Genomic DNA, 20,085 nt, shown 5'->3' with positions numbered 1-20,085 from the left:
CTGTTGCCCATCCTTGTAAGCCGAGCGCTTCGTCACATCCAGTGCGACATTCTCCCTTCAAACAAACATGCGCCTCATATTTCAGGATGTCGATTGCCATCCTAATGATGTCCTATTAATATTTGGTGACATGCAGTTTGTCTTTCAACTAAGTACTTAACGTGTGTGTGTGTGCACGCGTGTTTGTAAAACCACTCACCAGAAGACTATCACCTGAATGTCAATGCCCTGTCCTCGATGACATGCGACGATGTTTGAGATGGAGATATTCGAGCTCCATTGTCTGAAGGCGTGCTTGTGGAAGATAAATAATAATAATAATAATAATAATAATAATAATATAATAATAATAATAATAATAATAATAATAATAATAATAATAATAATAATAATAATAATAATAATAATAATAATAATAATAATAATAATAATAATAATGATGGAGTTATGTTCCCTGGGTGACAGCCAACTGTACAGCCAGAGTTTTATGGTTTCAAGTCTCTCAACCGAGGAACCAGGTAAGGGAAGGGAGCTTTCATTTGAAGATGTGTGTGAGAGAGAAGGGACCACACGCCTTGCAGGCGGATTCCGAACTTGTTGCTGACATGTTGGATTGGAAGCTGTTGACGGGCTCTTTGATGTTTACTTCATTAAATCATGGGAGGCAAAGTTTTGGTGCATGTTGTGGCTTTTAACACTCTGTGGATGTAGCCATCGTCAATTAAAGGGCTTACATTGAATGCGGTCACGACTAGGTCATCTCTTGAATGATTGGCAGACATTTCAAAAAACTTGGACATGGAGAGTCGGTAAACATGCTATAGACCCGATGTTTAAAAAAAAACAAACAAGTTATGCATTTCACGTAGGCAAACAGACATATAAAACTGAGGATTTTGAGTTCATTATGAGGTTCACGGCCCTTGCAAGTGTAAGAGGGAGATGAGTGAGAGATGGAAGTTGTGGGAAGTTGTGAGAAACATGTTCTATGAGGGTGACCTGAGTAGAAAAGAATTATATCTGCACCTCGACAAATCCTGGTGAGTACTTTTCTTCTCCCAGTGTTAAATAAATCTCTCTTGTCGAGTAATTTTGTTGGCGGTGGAGGCTAACTTACCCCCTGCTGCCACAATTTTATAGTTTCAGGCTTGAAGCGATGAATTATCTCCCCTTTTACCTCCTTCTCTTTCTTCTTTATCATCGTCTTCTTGTCATAATTATCCTCATTTCCGTTTTACATTCAGATCCCCAAAGCAGCAAAATCATTTTTTCAAAAAAAAAAAAAACCAACCTTGTATCTTCGTGTATAACTATCTCTGACATCAGATTTACTGGTCTCGTGTACTTAGCCAGATTTTCTTCTCCAGTCATATTATTCTTGCATTTGTTTCGCCAGATTATATTCCTCCTTTCCGGCGATAGGTCAGAATCTAGAGAAGAATGTGTGCTGGTTTAAAGGTCAAAAACTATTGGAGGACTGAGTTTGCAAGTGATCAGACACTTGGACAAAACCACCCGTACCTGGACAACCCAGGGACAACGGTTGTACTCCCCACCCTTCACTCTAAACTTTGAACTAAGCATTAATCAGCGGTGACCCTTGCTCTGACCCTAAACAAAGCAGTAAGAGTGGACAGACAGACAGACCTGCAGGATAGGAGGTATAACTGTGAAAGTGAGTAAACGAACAAAATCCATCTCGAATCGATTCTCTCAGACCTTGTGTCAAGCGGGTAGACCTGCTGAGGAATGGGGTGTGTGCAGGGTGTGGGGCTCACGCAGTGTCGAGTGTGGAAGTGGATCGGGGTGGTTAGGGATATTTCCGGACTACTACTCCCTCCCAACTACCCCATTGTGCGGGTTATGTTCAGGGGGCGAGGATTTCTAAAAATAACTGCTCGCCAGAAGGTGAAAATGTTTTCGCACCCTTACACACGCATGCACTCATCTACCCATCCTCTCACACCCACACACATGCTTATTCTCTAACACTCACGCACGCACGATTGTGTAACCCGCGATTCCACCCAGACACGTGGCCAGACCCGCCTGCCGGTGAAGAGCTGTTGGCAGCCATGACGGAGGTGGATGGTGTCCAGCTGCCATGCGCACAGAAGCGTATTAGCTTTGAAGCGATCACGCCAGCCTCAGATCGAATGTCTAACTGATCGATCGCCAGGTCGATGCTTTAGTCTGTGCCATGTAAGTTCGCTCAGTGCTCGCGAGACTTGCAGAAGGGGAAAAGGTGGAACGTTTGAGGAGGAGCAAGAGATGGAAAGAAGCTAAGAAGATAGGTCTGCACAGCAAAATGTCTTCTGGACATGAAATGTCGGCGATGGTCGCGCCTCTTCAATTTTTTTTTTTTTTTTTTTTTTTGAGGGGATGGGTTATTTTTATTTTATTTATTTATTTATTTTTGTCATGTTCGTGCTTGTTTCGGGGTGCGATGACAAACGAGAAAAGACGAGAAAGCAAGACAGGCACATGGACGAATGAATCTGTCATGGCGAAATATTCTTCGAGCTGCGCTAGTGGTCCCTCGTGTTTAGAGAAACAACCTAGCGAGCCAAGACACATTCATTAGACAGACTGAAAAGGGAAATTTAGAGAGCACGGTCTGGACATAAGACGAAGGGAATGTAACTCATCCAAAAAATTAGGGTCTCAGCCCCTGCGGCCGCGAGCTTGGTGTGCATTAAAAATAGAAAGTGTGGGAATTAAAAAAAAAATAATAGGTAGGTAAAAAATAAAATAATACGAGCTGCCAAAAAAACTGTGATACTCGTCTGGATTTGACCGATCTGATGTCATATCAAAGGAAGACATGCAGAGAGATTCGATTTCTGTATCTTTGGTTTGTTTCAAGGGGGAAATATAAATAAAACAACAATATTTACAATAGAATTACATTTTTACAACACTAGCATTTGTTGTGTTCAATAATGTACCAATTATTTTTCTATTTTTTTAAACACTTGCATCGGGGGCAAATCAGCTGGCTACACACTGATGGTAAACTTTTATGATTCCAAAAGTGTCTGTGTGGGGATAGAGAAAGACAGGCAGACAGAAAGTGAGAGAAGGAAGGAGGGGCGGAGTTTTTTGGTAGGTGGGAGGAGGACACGAGGGGATGGCATTAAGTTGTGGCCTGTCCTTCACTGACGTGGACAATCAGGAGAGGACAAGCAGCAAGCTGTGACAGCACGAGGCCAGCCTGCTTCCTTGGTCTGCTGCGGGCCCCATGCGGCAGACAAAATGAATTTGCGACGAGGCCGCAGCCAGTCTCCTCCAATGCAGGCTTTTCTACCTTCTTTTTTTATTGCGTGACCACCAAACCGCAGAAAATTCCCAGCAAGAACTACAGTCCAGGATTACATTAACTATGCAATTTCATTGCCACGGAGGATTTAGCGCCAATGGCGAATTTATCCAAAGTGGGACATTTGGAACTTCAAGGGTTCGTTAATGTATTGACGTACAGTTGCTTTTATAGGTCAGATGAAATCACCGGCATTACTTCCAGATAAATCCATTTTAAAGTGTCTGGAGCTGGACGGCTAGGGATTTTTTCTCTGCTCCCTTCCCCTCCCTCCTCTCTTCCTCGCTGAAACGTCTGCCGGCTTTGTCTCAATGTGTCAATGCGTTTAAGAGCTCCATCCGAAGAAAGATTGTAATAGTGTGGGTGGAGAGCCCTGTAATGGACGGGGTGGATGGTGGTGTTGCTGAGTCCGTTGGCTTCTGCGACATCATCATTGACGTCACTGTCGTTGTCGCCGTCCACCCCATCCTGCTCTCTTTCTCTGTCTCTTTCCTTTTTTCTTCTACTTTCTCTGGCAAGCACTTAGTGTGATGGCGTCATAAAGGGAAGTAAATTATCTTTTGTTTTAAGCTATCTAATAATGGGTCATGGACGTACACAGCGAGCTTGCATACCTCTCTGATGGGAGGAAAACCCTTTCAACCTCATGAAGATAAATCTGTTACAGTTAATGTTAAGAGATTGAATTTACCGATCAAATTTTATAGCTTTTTATCGAGCTTACTCATCAAGGTTGACAGTATTATTATCTATCTGTCTATTAGCTTGTTGGTCTTCTGCAGCTGTCTCGAGAATTAAGCGAAGTTATTTCTTTTCATATATTTCTACAGAAGGGGACACATTTGAAGACAAACCTTTGGCATGCTGTGACAATCTCTGTGCCCACGAGACCGCCGACAAAACACACTGACAACTGACAGTCAGTGTTTGATTTCTGCTGAAAACTCCCCGCGGTTTTGTGGCATCTGCCTCACATATTTCAATGCCATGTAGAACTGGTTGAATGTGTGACAAAGTGTTGTGGTAATCTGCTTACAGGATGTTTTTTATTCTTTATAACCACTAGCTTGTTCTGATTTGTCCACATACTAAACCCTCCAACAAGAGATGGAACCCAAAAAAGAATTTGCAAAAAATGTTGTTGACTGAATGGACCCGGAGTTTTATGCAAATGGAATGCATGCACTTGTACCACGTGGACAAGATTATGTTAAGCCTAGTTGTTCCTATTTCGACTACAAATGTTTGAGCTGAGCAGCCATGTTCTTTCAAAGTGGACAGTTCAAATTCGAAGGCACGTTCACGATGATTCAACAAACTGTAAAACGACCTCCATCATCTCTCCCTCCCACGTCTTTCGTCGCCTCATCTTCGCAAGAAAACAAAAACAAGCCGTATGTTAATATTCCGGGTCTCAACTTGTGAGTTTTTCTGTTTGTCCCGAACTTGCGATGTACCCTTGCACTCTTGTTGGTGATCAGTACTAACTCATAATATATATGATAAATAGTAAATTGTATGACTGTGCTGTTGGCGTCTGTTGGGGCCAATGTTGTCCTGCTGCCATGTCTGGATTGTTACAAAATTCCAAGGGAAGACGACCTGCAGATTCTCTAGAAAACGGGTAGGATTGTCTTCCCATACACGTTTAAGTATCTGGATGACTAAGATCCCGGGAAGATGGACATAGTTGACTAACACTGCTTCGGTGGTAGATAGAGCTTGGGTTCAACAGTAAGAAATATTCCTTGGCCTCATTCACAGTCACCTTACTTGGTAAACCAACTTCTACCTGTTACATCAGTTGGTAACATTACAGGATAAGTTTACAAAGATCCGATTCCGCATTTTCTGGAGCATCACATGAAAGCATTTGCATGTTCTTTTGGCGTCCAAACCATCCACAGGGCAGAGAGGTCCTTGGGCAATTTTTATTTATGGAAAAGCAGACGAGAATGCTGATGCAGACTACCCCCCTGTATGACCGCTGCTTACCCTGTAGTCGTTTGCAAACTCAGGTCTTGGTGGTGCACTGGAGACATCGGAATGGAGTATGCATGAGCCTGGAGTTGCCCGAGGCCGATACAATCTCTCCTCAGACCAGTCATTTGCCGGGTGGCCTTTGTGCACTTTCTGCCTTCTCCTTCTCCAGCTAAAAGACTGGCCTTCCAGACTGAGTCAGCTCGACGGCGTGCATCGAGGGCTTCCTGCTATCATGTCTGAGAGAGAGAGAGAGCTTGTTTCTTCATGTGGTTCCTGTATCCTGCATCCTGTCGTCCATTAAGGGCTGGAGGAGGTCCACTGATGCTCTTTCCGAAGTGGTTCTGGCTGATGGCGGTCCGCTGGCCAAAGAGAGGCTAACAAAGTCATGTGACATGCACACTTAGCTTTTGTTTATTTATTTTGTTTAACATGTAGACTTAGCTTTAGTTTATTTATTTTGTTTACTTTGAGATTTACCCTGGCTCCCTTCAAATCTTTTGTTCAGACGAATACTTACAAATATTTCAACACAAAATAATAATTTCATCCCCGGAGAAAGATTTTGTTTGTAATTGTAAGACTGCCACCGAGGAATCGCGGATAATCAGTCATCCATACTTATTTCATTAGTAATTACATAATTAGTTTCCTTTCGCGCTGTCACATAGCATTTTCGCAGATGGCGAATGTTTTTAATGAGACAATGTTCACTCTAGGTAGTTTCCTTGCATCAGGGTTTCTTCAAAGACCGGTCGGTAATTCCTCTTCGGCACGGAGAGCGGGTTATTCTTTTTTCACAGACTTCTTATTTACCCCCGCGCAAAGAAATATCACCTCATTCCTTTCATTGATTAGGAGAGGTTTCAAAGGGATTTAACAAATCACCAGCGATTGGCTGCTCGATAGCACACGTGACCCAATGAATAGAAACCCGAAAACATCTCGCCATTGCAGCTAACACCGGGTTTTTCCCACAGGTCTCTAAATGGATTCCCTTTAATTGATTTCTGCCTCTGTCTCCCTTTTTCTGACCAGCAGAATTTAAAAAAAAAGAAACATATGCTTCTTATAAAGGATGGGTTCGGCCATTGCCATACATTGCTGGCGACATGGAGCTGACTAAACAGATTGTGTCGGCTTACAAAATGTGTGTTCATGTGATGCGGTTGTTGGCCGAGTTTGGATGAATGTTGGGTTAGGTTGTGGCCGGTCACGTGACTTACTTGTCTGTGACGTACCATGTCCAGAAACCCATCAACCGAGACACGGAGATGGTGATGGTGACAAATAAACAAGAGACACAACAGTTATTCGTGTACATGTGAGTTTGCTAGCGTGCACGTCCATGCATGTGGAAGGAATTTAGTGGGGTGTGGATGGATAGGGAGGGCGCTCGTGCTTGTAAAAAACCGTCTCAGCATCGTACTCCAAGCCAGCAAGCATCATCAGCAGCAGCAGGAACAACATCCACCCTTCTCCCCGCTACCCACCCCCGCACAGTCACCGATTGCATGTGTCGGGTGTGTTACTCAGGAAACGCAATTCATGGGCTGTGAAGGTGGCGCTGTTTCTTTCCCCACCAGTCGACCACGTGACGCGCTTTACGACACTTCCCTCTTTCTTCGGAAGCAAGTGGCGCCGCGCTGCCATCACGACTTGCCGATAGCTTTCACAGTCCAACATTCTATTTCACACTCCTTCCTTCCTCCTCCTCCCTCGCTCACTCTCACCTCCATTACCAACCACCGCCTTTTCATCGGCATGATCAAGGAATAAAAAAAAGTATACAGGAATGTATACAACTTCAGAACTTTTCGCAATGGCCGGGTCTGACGAATCAGAGAAAGAAAAAAAAAGAGTAAAAACAAGAACACAGCAAATATCAAAGTTCAGACAAAACGCCGAGACTCTCGCCTTGTCATTAGGGCAAGTTAGGGCCAGGAATATAAATGTAGATATTTTTTCTTTGACAAACTGACCCTTCTCGACCCTTTCTCCCTGGAAATGTCCTGGTCCGTGCGAAGACTGAAAGGCAAGTCTTGTCCGACACCAGGACCGCGACACGATGAGATGGAGTCTTTGGACGAGGGTGTCCGAGGAGCTGATGAAGGGAGGTTGTCCTTCGGTTCTGTTCTCCTCCCACAAGTTATATTAATGATCATCCTTCAGGAACTTCACTGTACCCTGCCAGTGACTTGTCTCTAGTGTGTCGCTGTCCTGTCCTCGTCAAGGACTGCATCAACATTTGCGGAGAAGGAACTGCGTGAGATTTGAACACACATTGACTAGAACTCGTGCGGGTGTTCTATATGGAAAAAATAGTTCCTATCCAGGCCAAGGATTGCACCTAAAATATTAGTATATTGACCGTGAATCCTCTTCTGATGACACAGTTCATTGGCTACTGGAAGGAACTTATATGTAGTAAAGAGTCCCGCTGGTTGCCTGGTTGTGACTGTAAATACTGAAACTACTTCAACGAGAATAAAGCTCACATGCTGTTAGCTTGCTAGGAGAGTGTAATAAAATGGTAGAGAGCTCACTTGAGGGCAGTTCCCATCTCCTCCCCCACCTTTCTCAATCCTCTCAAGAGTCAGGTACCCTCCCGCGAACTGGATCGACTGATGTAATTAGTTTACTGCGGTCCACGGGTATCGAACCAGCGCGCCTCTCAGTTATGACTCCAGCGCTTCAACCACAACAATTGTATGAAAGTGGAGATAACTGCTGTTGCAGTCTGAATTATCTGTTTTAAAAAAATCTGCAAAACTCTAGGTTATCTCAGTGACGATTGGAAATGGCAATATATAAATAAAAACTTAACCAAAGTGTTCTTCCTTTCGTGTCATGATCTGATGTTTAGTTTGAATTATCCAAGTTTCAACTTGAGTTATCTTCCATAAATATCAAAGACCAGTGCCACAGAAGGTCAGTGCGTAGAGATGTTACTTGTACCCCAACATTGTTTAGTAGGATGTTTGCCATTTCTCCCCAAGATGGTCGCATACAAAATCGTAAATTTTGACTTCTCTCTTTTTCGTTTTGCCCATATATGGGATTAAACTTACAAAACCTTCTTGTTACACTGGACTTTATCGGAAACTTCCCTGCATTCAATTCTTTTCTTGACTGAATTATGTCGTCTGCACTTGGCGGTCGTGTCGATTATTACATTGCTGATGTCATTGTTCGCTCATCTAGACGAACAGACAAACAAATAAACAAGCATTTTCAGACAGGATGCCTTACAGTTCCATTTCCACTTATTGCTCTTCATTGGCCGCGGAAACTGAACTTGGAGGAGACTGCATCCTTTGATACAGGACAATGAGAAAGAGCATCCTGAGTTTTCTCCTCCAGGAAAAGTAAAAAGTAATTGCTTTGTTATTATTTGTTGTAGGAAACTTGACAGTGTGGGTTCTGTCTGTTGTTCTCGTGAAGGCAAGACGGCGAATAGTGTTTTCTGTGCCAGTGCCAGGGGTTGTCTTCCCTTTGTTGAGAGAATTACCTGAATAAAAAAATCTTTCTCTGCTTTGGAAACAAAGCCAGCAAGGGGGGCATGGAGGGGAAGGGGTGGTTTCGCTTTCGGAGTTAATGAACTTTTGACAGAAGTAGAAGTGAAAAAGAATAAGGAGGAGAAGAAGTGGAGGGTAAGTGGCGATGGGAAAAGGGAGATTTATCATAAAAAGAGTTGGAGTGGGAGGAGATGGACTTGATGTACCGGCATTCAATACACAAAGGTCAATGCTCAGTTTCCGGATATCTAGTGCAGTTGAAAAGTGCGATGAAAAATTAACTGAATCAAGAAACAAGATGGAACGATTGCACTCAGATTCGCGAAGGTTCAACTCGACCAGAATTTGTAAATAAAGTATTTTCAACTCGAAACAAATGTTTCCTTTCTCTCGTCCGTCTTCTGTGTCTTCTTCGTCCGCGCTGTTAAATGTCAGCAGCATGTCAAGCAAGGTTTTGTTTGGATGCTTTCAAATCTTTTTGTGTGTGAAGACAAGGAAGTGGCGAACGAGGAAGGAAGAGGACAGTGATGGCCAATCTTGGAGGAATGACCGGCAGCAGATGCTCAAGAAAATATTGTTTAAGTGATTGTTATCTTTACCAGACAGTTGATTGCATTACACGCTTTTTACAAGAAAGAGTTCGGTTTGTCTCGATGTTTTACATGATTAGTAGTATCAAAACCTTCATCGAAACTGTGGATCATTTATGACTGTACTGTACAAATGTTGGTCGAAAACGAATAAAAGAAAACAGACGATCACACACACAAACATATGCTCGAGCCCCAACTTGTTATCTCAACACGTCCAATATAAATGTGAGGCAAGAGATGGTATAACATGATTATCTAGAATAAATAATGTGTTTTTATTAAGACAAAAACATAATAGAAGAAAATCAATTAGATAAATAATACGCTGATGATGGGGGCAAGGGTCAGGGACACAAACAGACGTGACATCACGCGGATGCCGCTGCACGTGCCAGGCGCATCCTATTGTTAATTCACTCCGCTGGAAGACATTGTGCTCCTCGTAGCCACTGAAATCTAATATTTCGGGTAGAAAACTCTCTTTTCTCTCCACTGAGCAAGTCTTCGAGTGGAAGTGAGGAAAAAGAGACATGGTGGCTAAAAACGGGAAAGAGGAGGGCGTGAGGTGGGCGTGAGGCGGGCGTGAAGTGGGCGTGGTTAATCAGGCGTCTCTCTCGCGGTTCGTTTCTCTGTCTTGACACAGTTGTTATTTTTTCTCTTGTTCTTGTGTTATCTGTTGCAAGTCGTAGATAAATCTTGTTTTGGATCCATTTTCTGCTTAGAATAGTATTGTGAGAGAGAGAGAGTGAACGGGTGTGAGTGTGTCTGTATTCTCACAAGCTTACACATAAAAATATAGTTCTTTGTCCCAAATAACAGCCTTGCGTGGTACAGCAATATACAAATATATAGTTGAGTACTATGTGTATGGTTTAAATATCATGAGCGTGTGTGCCTTTTTTGCTTTCTCATGCTTTCTCTGTGCGAACCAGATAGTGAGAAAGAAATGAAATGAAAATACTAGGCTAGCCTATCCTGTAATCAATTATCCATGGTGGAGTAAAGTTAAGAATGCTTTTCTCGCTCTTTCGTCGAAGGTGAATTTTTTACTTCCCATCAATCATTCTGCTACGTATTTATTTTCTTTTTCACCCTCCTGTCCGCACTTCTTTTACCAGGGACGCCGCGAGCCAGGTACCCTGTGTCGCACCCACCAGACGGCAAGTTCGGTCCACGTATCGCGGTAGACATTGCTAGTGTTTGGGTTAGCTTCCCATTCAAGAAATGATAGCACTAGTTTACAATCCAATACATCGTGCTAGTCAAGAACCACGCATGTCCCATAACCCCGGAGGTTAATGAAGTCGAGCACGCTAGTCGATAACTTCAGAGGTCAATATTTCAAAAAGGTCACAGTACAGTGATTACCATTGAGACACTGAAAATCTTACTGTATACCTGTTAATACCTACCTTGACCTACACATGCTTCTCTCTCACACACACACACACAGTCACACACACACACTCACACATACTTATACACACTCACACTCACACTCAAACTCACACTCACACACACTTCTGTCAGCCGTCACGCGCTGTTACGTGTAGGGACCACTCAACGTTGCACGTCACCCGTCACACACAATGATCATTAGTGACGTCTCGCCCTACCATCACGGATGCTCGGATGCAGCTGTCTGGCAGCTGACTACCTGTATGTTTGCCAGCTGTGGATGCACAGGAGCGTTGAAGCTGGCGCTGACGTCAGAAAATAATTCATATCGACTGGAAAAAACTCGCGGGGAGGTAAATTATTCTGGGCGCTCATTATTACGTGAGCATGGCAAAAACAGTTCAGCCACGTGTCGTGGGGGGAGCTGAGGCGTGTACCTTGATGACGTACGCTCTCACCTGTGTGTGTGCGTGTGCGTGTGCGTGTGTTTGTGTGTGTGTGTAGAGTGGATAGGGAAATGAAATTGAAATTATATCGCACCAAGGCAGCTGGTTCCTGCAACAGGAAAAGAAAGTTTCCTCTTCGACAAGTTTTCTCATTCCATCTCTGATGATGCTTGTTCGTCGTAAGAACGACAAATAAAGTGAACAAACCAACGGTTCCTGAACAGTCATCGGTGCAAAATGTAAGAAAGCAAAGCAAGAACACACACACACACTCACACACACACGAATGCACGCACACGTGACGTCTTCGCATGCTCCGTTTCCTGTGAGATTACAAACATCAGGTGGCAGCCCCAGACACTGGCCTGTCAGACAAACACACCAGAGTCCCGCGTGAAAGCTCGAGTTCCGCCAGGCAGCAGACTTGGATACCTACCTCCCTCTCCAGATTCGTCCTCCCCATCCTCCTCGTCCTCCTCCCCTTCCCCCCAAATCTCGTCCAGTCCTTCACTGGCTACTCTCTCCTCTCCCCCATCGTATGTCCGTGAGATGACCATGCAGCTACTGATGTTGGTGCCATCGATCCCCATCCCCCACCTCCGTCCTCCACCTCTTACAGCAACTGCTCTTACCAAACATTGGCCAGACCGGACCGTTACCCAGTTACTATTTATCGCCGGCGGAATGGCCCGGCGCGTACGAGGGAATCTCTGAGCACGCTGGAACATAAAGTCCAGGCTCTGCAAAAGTGAGTGAACGTTCACTTGTAGTACGAGCTGTCCTCCTCTTGCCGTGCAAACCTGCGAAAGGCCACGTCCCGCGAGCATGCGAGGGTTAAGCAATTAATCCGAATGCTCTATTCTGGGCCCATGGGCGCGCGAGTTGTTTTGGCGAATTTATCACTTTAGCCGCGAGCGTGCTGGCGAAAGCTGGTCACATTTCGCCATGCAGCAGTGCGCAGCGATTGCTGCACCGGGGGATCACGTGACATATGACGTGCTGCTCGTGGGAAGCGAGCGAAATTGAAAAATCGATCTGACGAGTGCCCGTCCCGTCACACGAAGGGAAGTTTTGCAAAAACTAGCCAGAGGTCTCTTGAACTCACCCTCTCCCTTCCCTCCCTCCCATCCTCATCTCCAGCCTCCATGCCAGTCCCTCCCTTTTGGCAGAACTAGCCATTTTCTGGCATCGAACGAAAAAGGCATAATCATACATTTAGGATTTTGTTTTTTTTTTTTGGTCAGGAGCGAGAATCGTGGAATCATGTACAGGCGCGCACGCATCATTGCATGGTCACGCATACATGCGCCGCCACTGAATATTCGTACACACGCACGCATACACGCATGCACACGAGGACACGCACACTCGCGTGCATGACGACAGACTAACAACTTTATTTTCTCACGAGCGGTCGCTAGAGAAGGATCGTCCTCTCTTACCAAGACCATCACGTGGTCCCTAAAAATGTCTGCCGTCGGACTCTCCCCCAACAAGACCTACATCGTCTTGCACGCCGGTTAATTTATGTACAGTGGATGATGGGCGATGATGTACAACCTGTACAAACCCAACATTGACATCTGCTATTTCAGCCGTGACCCGGATGTGTCTGATGATGACCTGAAGACCTCCACAGCTCTGGCCAAGAGGTATGGTCCACCTTTACCCTCCTCGCTTAACTCTTCCCACAGAACACAACATGGTTGGACACTAAGCAGCTTTTCCAAAGAAAACAAATTGTATTACTTCCTTGTTGTCTAAATAATCTTTTAATGTAACTTTTTATAGCATCCGAATTAAGGTTCATTGAAATTTTCTTTCAATTTCCCAAGAAGAGCCACTTAAAGGCTTGAGCCTGTAAAAGTTAACAATAGCCTAATGTTTACAAAAACTCAATCCGTTCATATGCGCAGCTTATTCCCAAAACCAAATTTTTAGAATTTACTTTTTTTATACAGGATTCAACAAACACATGTTTCTTGGAATAGCAGAGAGTGCTAAAATGAAAGATATTTTCTCGTTAAATACACAGACTAAAAACATTTTAAAAAAAAGAAATCAATATTATCTCGTTCACCGCATTCACTCATGTTTCCAGGCATCGAGACGCGAACTTTTAATTTCTTTGCATTCTTTGGGAAGATGATACTTTTGTTGTAGCCATGGAGCTCAAAACTTCCCCTCTCACAGAGCGTTGAGAGAATTAAAAACCATATTCCTGTCTGTCAGATGCATGATCCATCGTGTCAGAATTGTGTCTACCTACCTTAAAGGGATTGTAAAGGCAAAATAAAACTGCCTAGAATCTCGTAAAAAGTAGGATCAGTTTGAATCTCGCGTCTGCTGAAAATGTGGAAAAAGTTGAATGTTGTATAGGATGTTGTGTTTAATAAGAGATATGTCACGTGACTATTTCGTTGGCTTCGACGAAGTCCCGTCCTCCGATGACATCAACTCGATCCCAGTGTAAGCTGATACAATGATATGGTTGGACAGTGCTTATACTGTAGCCATCTTGATTGTTTTCACTAATATATATCATTAATCCAACTAATCACCGATCGCTTGAGTTCAAATTCTAACAGTAACCGCCACTTCCGCTCCCTCGCTGACGTCACACAGCCTTGACCATGCCTTTAAAGATATGTCTTACTTTCCTCTCCACTGGACAATGAAAATAGTTTCGGTATCTACTTTCATCTATAATTGTACTTCTGTGAAGTCGTGCGCCATGTGTACCACCTTCAACTGTCCCGTGATTGCGGTCTGAAGCTTTTTCATAAACAGCGGGTGTAGAGACAAACAACAAGTGAAGGAAAGACAAGGTAGTTACTGGGGAGGTCTACAGACATAGAAACAGACGATTGCAGATGACAGTTACAGCAGAGAGTCTGTGCTACAATGAACATCCGTCAAAAACAGTGTTTAGTGTGTGTGAGAGAGATAAAGTATCCGTCAAACACAGCATCCTGCACAAAGACCATCTGACAAACACAGCATCCTGGTCGGCGAACATCTCCATAAGGTACCGTGCCCGTGCTCGCTGTTCTGCTTTGCTATTATTATTATTATTATTATTATTATTATTATTATTATTATTATTATTATTATTATTATTATTATTATCCTTGGGGGGAAAATATTGATTGTTGCCAGCGCCATTATGAGGGAGACAATCAGCAACAAGCGCCCTCTACGTTTCCCTGGTGGTGACGCGCCTCCATCTTGACCAGCGCTGGCTCCCGTTGGCTCCGGTGGGGAATGGCTCCGTAAATATTAGTCTCCTAAGCTATGTTTGTTCTCTCCTCAGCCTCTCTCTCAAGCCCTGCATTAAGATGCACGCAGTTTGTGTGGATTTTTGCAACCTTCTTTCTTTCTGTTTTGCTTTTGCTTTGGCTTGAGCACACAGTAACCCAAAACGAGGCAGCTGTGTGTCGGCCACATCCGCCTGCTGGTCACAGCCAACAGCATCTCCATGGTGGTCGTTGCTCGCCGTCTGGGATTGAAGGTCACACTCTGTCGATTATTTTACCGTTAATAAAACATTCTCTGAAAGCGGAAATGGTCCATTCCATTGATGAAAGGGGATGGGAAATGAACGGACATTGACATTCCTCATCAATTGACCTATTTACTTTTATCCATTGCCTTCAGCTTCTATTTGTTTCCTTCTTTTGAGTATTTTTTTCCTTTTTTTATCTCTAAACATTCTTTTTTCGTTCTATGGCTTTCTTTTCTCACTACTTTTATTTTGTTCTTTCTCTGTGGATGCCTTTGATGAATATTTGGGCAAGGCGTATGAATATGGAGAGCATGAAGGAGGCTGGGGCAGTTTGATTGTACAAATCTGTTGAACTGAAGCAAGTCCTTAGGAAGGACTGTCCGCCATTTCACCACATTTCCCTGATTTAGTGTCGGACGCCGCTCTTCCCTCCCACGAGCCATGGCCAGCCCCTGAGACCTCGGTCCCTATATTTCAGGCTCGCCGGGTATGTGAAGTGTAAATCTCAGTTTGAAAACCTCTTCCATTCGCTGCCTCGCTCAGAATTTTGTAATTCAAAACCAATTCAGAATCATGAAACTAGATGTCACTGTAGTAGAAAGTTTACTGTGGTATACAGCGCACTTCAATAGCATACTTAATACAAGAAGCCAACAGGAAAGAAAAAAATTTTAATGAAAGAAAGAAATGAATGGATGAAGACCTCTCAGGGAGTGTACACAAAATATACCTACATCAAACAAATGTCATTTGTAGAAGAAGTCCCGAGACCACTGTGAGTGGCACTTAAGACAGACTGGAATGTTATTTCCAGATGATGTAGTCACAAAAACGATGATTGGACTACAAGCGCCGAGGTTTAGGGCAAGGACCTCACGACAGGCCTGAAGGCGTGCCCAGCTTACAATCCCTATTGACTGAATTTGAAATGAACTTCTAAAAATGTGAAGACACATGCAGATTTTTTCGTGATAAATATTTTAATGCTGTTTTCGTCGAAGCTTCTTTTTTCCCCTTCGGAATAGCTGATGGCATCACCCGCCCTTTCATTTCAGAAACAACAAATCCTGTCGCTGAGTGCAGAACCAATTCCCTGGTGTATCAGCATTAGCTAATTTTTAGATGATGCCAGGTCCCCTGGCCGCCAGTTTTGCTTTCATACCAAATTGGACAGAGTTTATCATCCATTATTTCGTCTACACACGTTGTTATCAACCTTCAAACCAAACCTCATCCCCAGCTCGTGACCCCAACCCTGACCCTAATCCGAAGTAACCCTGATCCAAACTCAAACACTAACTTTGACATTAGATATTCTATTGTCGATTTAACAGGCTTTTGAAAAAACAAAAATAAAATAAAATATCCACAAGAAAAAAAAAACGTAAACATTTTTAAAATGTGATGATGAAGGACAATCTTGCCGAAGCTATAAACTAAAAGCACCAGGCCACGACAGAATCGAGCAACAATGAAAGTAATTAATTGTGGGCAAGTCGTCCAGTAGGTTGTTGACAAAATATTGCTAAGACTGGAACAAACAACCAGAGCTAGAAATAAATACAAGATTAATAAGCGCTCCAACAAATACTTTAACTGTGCAGGTAGGAGAGTGCATTTAAGAGTCCTTCACTCTGCTTGTGACATAAATTAAATGTCCAGTGACAGAGCAGAGTGTCACGTGAGGTCAGGATGACATTGCTCGAGGCCAACCCCGAAAATGTCACACCTTAATGTTTTTCTCTTCACATTTATGAGATCGGAAGGAGAGAGTGGGTTCAGGGGTAGGAAGGCGCCACGGGCTAAAGGTCAACAGTCCAGCGGGGATCATCCGTTGCCATGGGTGACCACCCCGATCTTTTAGCTCACTTGTTGACTGGACCTAGTCCCAGAGGGGACTCTTCGTGGGGGGAAGGGAGCAATGTCCTCGTGATGCTGTTGATACTCGCTAGAAGGATGAACAGCGATTGTTTCCCACATTTTGGCAATGACTTTCTTCCATGCATGTGAACATCCTAACGCTCATTCTGCAAAAATACAAATCCACACCTAAACCCTACCCCTGAACTAAACACCGGTCTTCTGGACATGGTCGAGTTTTCAAATTAAATCATATATGCAGACACGCAAACACACACACATACACACACGTTTTCCATAGCAAGAAAAAAAATAAATAGGAATAAAAAAGAAAAGAAAAAAGTTTCCAACAAAAATCGAACTTTAACATTCCGTATTCAAACCGCTCGCTTTACACATTGCAGTTTGTCGGAAAAGTCGCCAGTTAATCTTGTGAAGTTCTGTATTTGGATAAAAGGAGGAAATGTCATGGGAAAAATAAAGTCGCGGACGGGCACAATGGCCAGTGTTCGCTGTATTTCTCGGTGACAACATAAACAACAGTTCCATCTTCATCTATCTTTTTTATTGCCCGGCAAGTTTACCGCGACTTGAAGGAGAGAGCAGGAGAATTAAATGTCACTTACTTGACAACCGGCAAAAACTTTCACAGAATGGTTTTTTCTTGTTTGCATGTTTGCTTTCCTGTACGGTTCTCAAGAAAAAAAAGTTGTTTTGTTGGACTCCGTATTGTAATCGGCTGATGGTGTGTTTGTGTGTGTGTGTGTGTGGGAGGTATTATTTATAGCAATTCCACCAGCTACGCTCTTAATGTCGATTGTAATCGCCAGGTATTTATTTCGGGTTTCCAGACGCCCAAGAGTTCTGTCCAAGAACGACAACCACGTCGGTCAATAGCGAGCGAAATACAAGCGTGATGTATGACAGTCGCCCTGTCGTATCTGTGTTCGAATCTCGCCCCCCGAGATCCCCGCCAGTGGGATTTCTCGCCTCTGACGTCACCGACAACCGGCGGGTTTGGTCCTCCCCTGTCACACGTCACAGCTTCTTCATTTCCTGCGTGAACCGTTATCTCTGTGACATCATCACACGAGGTTAGGGTTCGTGAGTGGGGTGGGGCGTGTTTTTGGTGGGATACCAATCTGTCTACACATCGACAGCGGAGCTTGGCAAGGTGGTACAGGATTCCGACATGTCTCTTTTATTCCTTCTTACGTGTTTTTTTTCCTTCTGGCATGGTGGTGATAGATTAACACTGTTTAAATATTTACAAGTGCGGCGTTGGTGGAATAGAAAATTTAAAAATAGAGGAGTAGTTGATATTTGAGGGGCTCTCATATTCGCACGTCTAAATCGATAATGGAGGAGCAGGGTGGGATGGAGGGAAGGGGAAAGATGTTGGGAGGGAGGCTGGACTGGTTCGTAAAGCTTTGCACCCTGCAGCAGAAGAGGGGAGGGAAGAGGGGATGGCTGGTGCCTCGTTCACACACCCTCAATTAGAGGGGGGCAGGTCAAAGGGCGGAGGGACTCTGAGGGTTCCTGTTGCTGCACAAAGATGGCAGACGTCCATGTGCAGAGGTGTCAGATGCACGACAACACGCTCACCACCTCCCACTGACGAGAGCGTGCCCGGAAATACTCAGAGATGCGCGCGCACATAAAACAAAAGTCATTCAGGGAGATGAACAGACAAAATTGTAAAAATAAAGAATACTTAGATAACAGAATGTTCAAAGAGCATTACAAAAGCAAAATAGACACAGAATTTATACACTAAACACAAAATGTCAGCAGAGACACATCAACAAATATCAACACGAGACAGAGACACCTGCAAGTGAAGCATGTCGGGGCAGGTCATCATGAATAAAGAGACTGATGGAGGGTAACACAAAGAACTGAGAGAAAATACATGGCAGGCACACAGTGCACACGAACTTAAGATGTCGAGTGGTTTGTTCCAACGGCGACAGACACTCGAGACCGCGGAACACATCGCTGTTCACATCGATGAGCGGGTGAGAAGCCGCAGAGACGGAAGGAAGCAAACTGCATGACCATGAGAAGAGGATGGAAGGAATTAGAGACAGAGAGATCAATAGATAAATGTCAGCTAGAAATATGTTTCCTTGTCATTTTGCACCGTGTGCGGACGTTTTGCCGACCGGCGTTTCGCCGCATTATGTCAGAGAGAGAGAGCTTACTTCTCAAAGAATGAAAGTAACTACTAGATTACACAATAATTCTTTATTTCAAACAAATTTTACACACAGACTTCACAGACAGTTCACTTTGATTGTCACAGATTATGCGCAACAGCTTAGAAAAAACTTTGATACAATGGCTGAGCTAAGGGTTCACATGAGAGGGATAGTGAGAGAGAGTTCACTGATACATTGATACAATGGCGAGAGAAATGTGTGAGCTAAGGGTGTGAAAAACGTCCGTCGGCGAAACGTCCGTGTACCTTTTGCACAGCTACAGGGGTTTAAATTAAACCTGAACATTCTTTTGGTCTAACACTTTTTGTGTAAATACGTTCACCTGAACAGAGCTTATCGAAATGTGTTGAAAAGGGACGAGTTGGAGATTAACTGGCGAAATATGGACGGACGTTTGAACATCTTTATTTAAGGAAGGTTGTATAAAAAGGTTGTCCATATCTGTAGTGAAAGTCCTTAAGCCAGTTACTAAAGGGCATTGACTCCAATGAATTAGTATTATTATCAACGACAAATTATCTGGGACTCAAGATTGAGATTCAAACAAGACACGCGGGCCACGAGGTCAAAGTTCTATTTAAAATAAAACTAAATATTTAGTCATTCAATAACTTTTGATGAGTAAGCGCATTGTCATACCTATGCTAAATATAAGCAAAGGAGGTAGATAAAAAAGCAAACCTCTGCAAATTTTGCTGGCGCTACTAACAGTGATCAATACTTGGTGTTGTGGGGTCACCGCGCGTTTCACTGACCTCTGCACATGCATCGACAGGGTCAGTCCGGTGCCCGGATCAAGGCGCTTGTGGGTCTTGCGTTTCTCTGGTCCTGTGCGGTCAGACTCGGTTCTCTCCCCTCCCACCACACCACCACCACAACCACCACCACCAGTGCTGCGCATGTCCACAGGGCACGCGGTCCGCGAGTGGAGCAGACGAGATTATGTCGGAAGGTCTGGAATGGCTGGCGAAGCTGGTGTCGAATGATGTCGCATATGGTTTCCCCTTTCCTTCGTCCTGTCCCGCGCTCAACGGAGCGGACGTACATCCCAGGTGGCACCCTGGGTGCCGCTCGATGGACATTTCGTCCTGGATGAACCCTCCCGACAAACGAGCCCACGGAAGCTCAGCTCTTGAGCCGTGTCGGACAGCAGTTGTGCAGCTTGGCCGCCAGGGAATCGCCAGCCTCCAGATTTAGATTAATCTGGACAATAAGGACGATGACTACGGAAATAGCAAGTTTCC

The 20,085-nt window shown here is 44.1% G+C and overlaps 1 protein-coding gene across 4 annotated transcripts in view; it reads left to right on the top strand.

The window, feature by feature from the left end:
- The window catches only part of LOC112564566 (5-hydroxytryptamine receptor-like), a 60,921-nt gene that overhangs the window by 17,633 nt on the left and 23,203 nt on the right, over positions 1 to 20,085 (top strand). The window contains exon 1 of one of the 4 annotated variants that reach the window (XM_025239466.1): positions 14,264 to 14,282. The exons of the other annotated variants lie outside the window; for them this stretch is intronic. The gene's annotated coding sequence lies outside the window, so the exon portion shown is untranslated. Of the gene's footprint in view, positions 1 to 14,263; positions 14,283 to 20,085 lie in introns of those variants that run through there. 4 annotated transcript variants of the gene reach the window in all.

The sequence above is a fragment of the Pomacea canaliculata genome, linkage group LG5 (assembly GCF_003073045.1).
Source record: "Pomacea canaliculata isolate SZHN2017 linkage group LG5, ASM307304v1, whole genome shotgun sequence".
Lineage (NCBI taxonomy): Eukaryota > Metazoa > Mollusca > Gastropoda > Architaenioglossa > Ampullariidae > Pomacea > Pomacea canaliculata.
The sequence above is the reverse complement of the archived record's forward strand: the minus strand, read 5'-3'. Positions and strand labels throughout refer to the sequence as shown.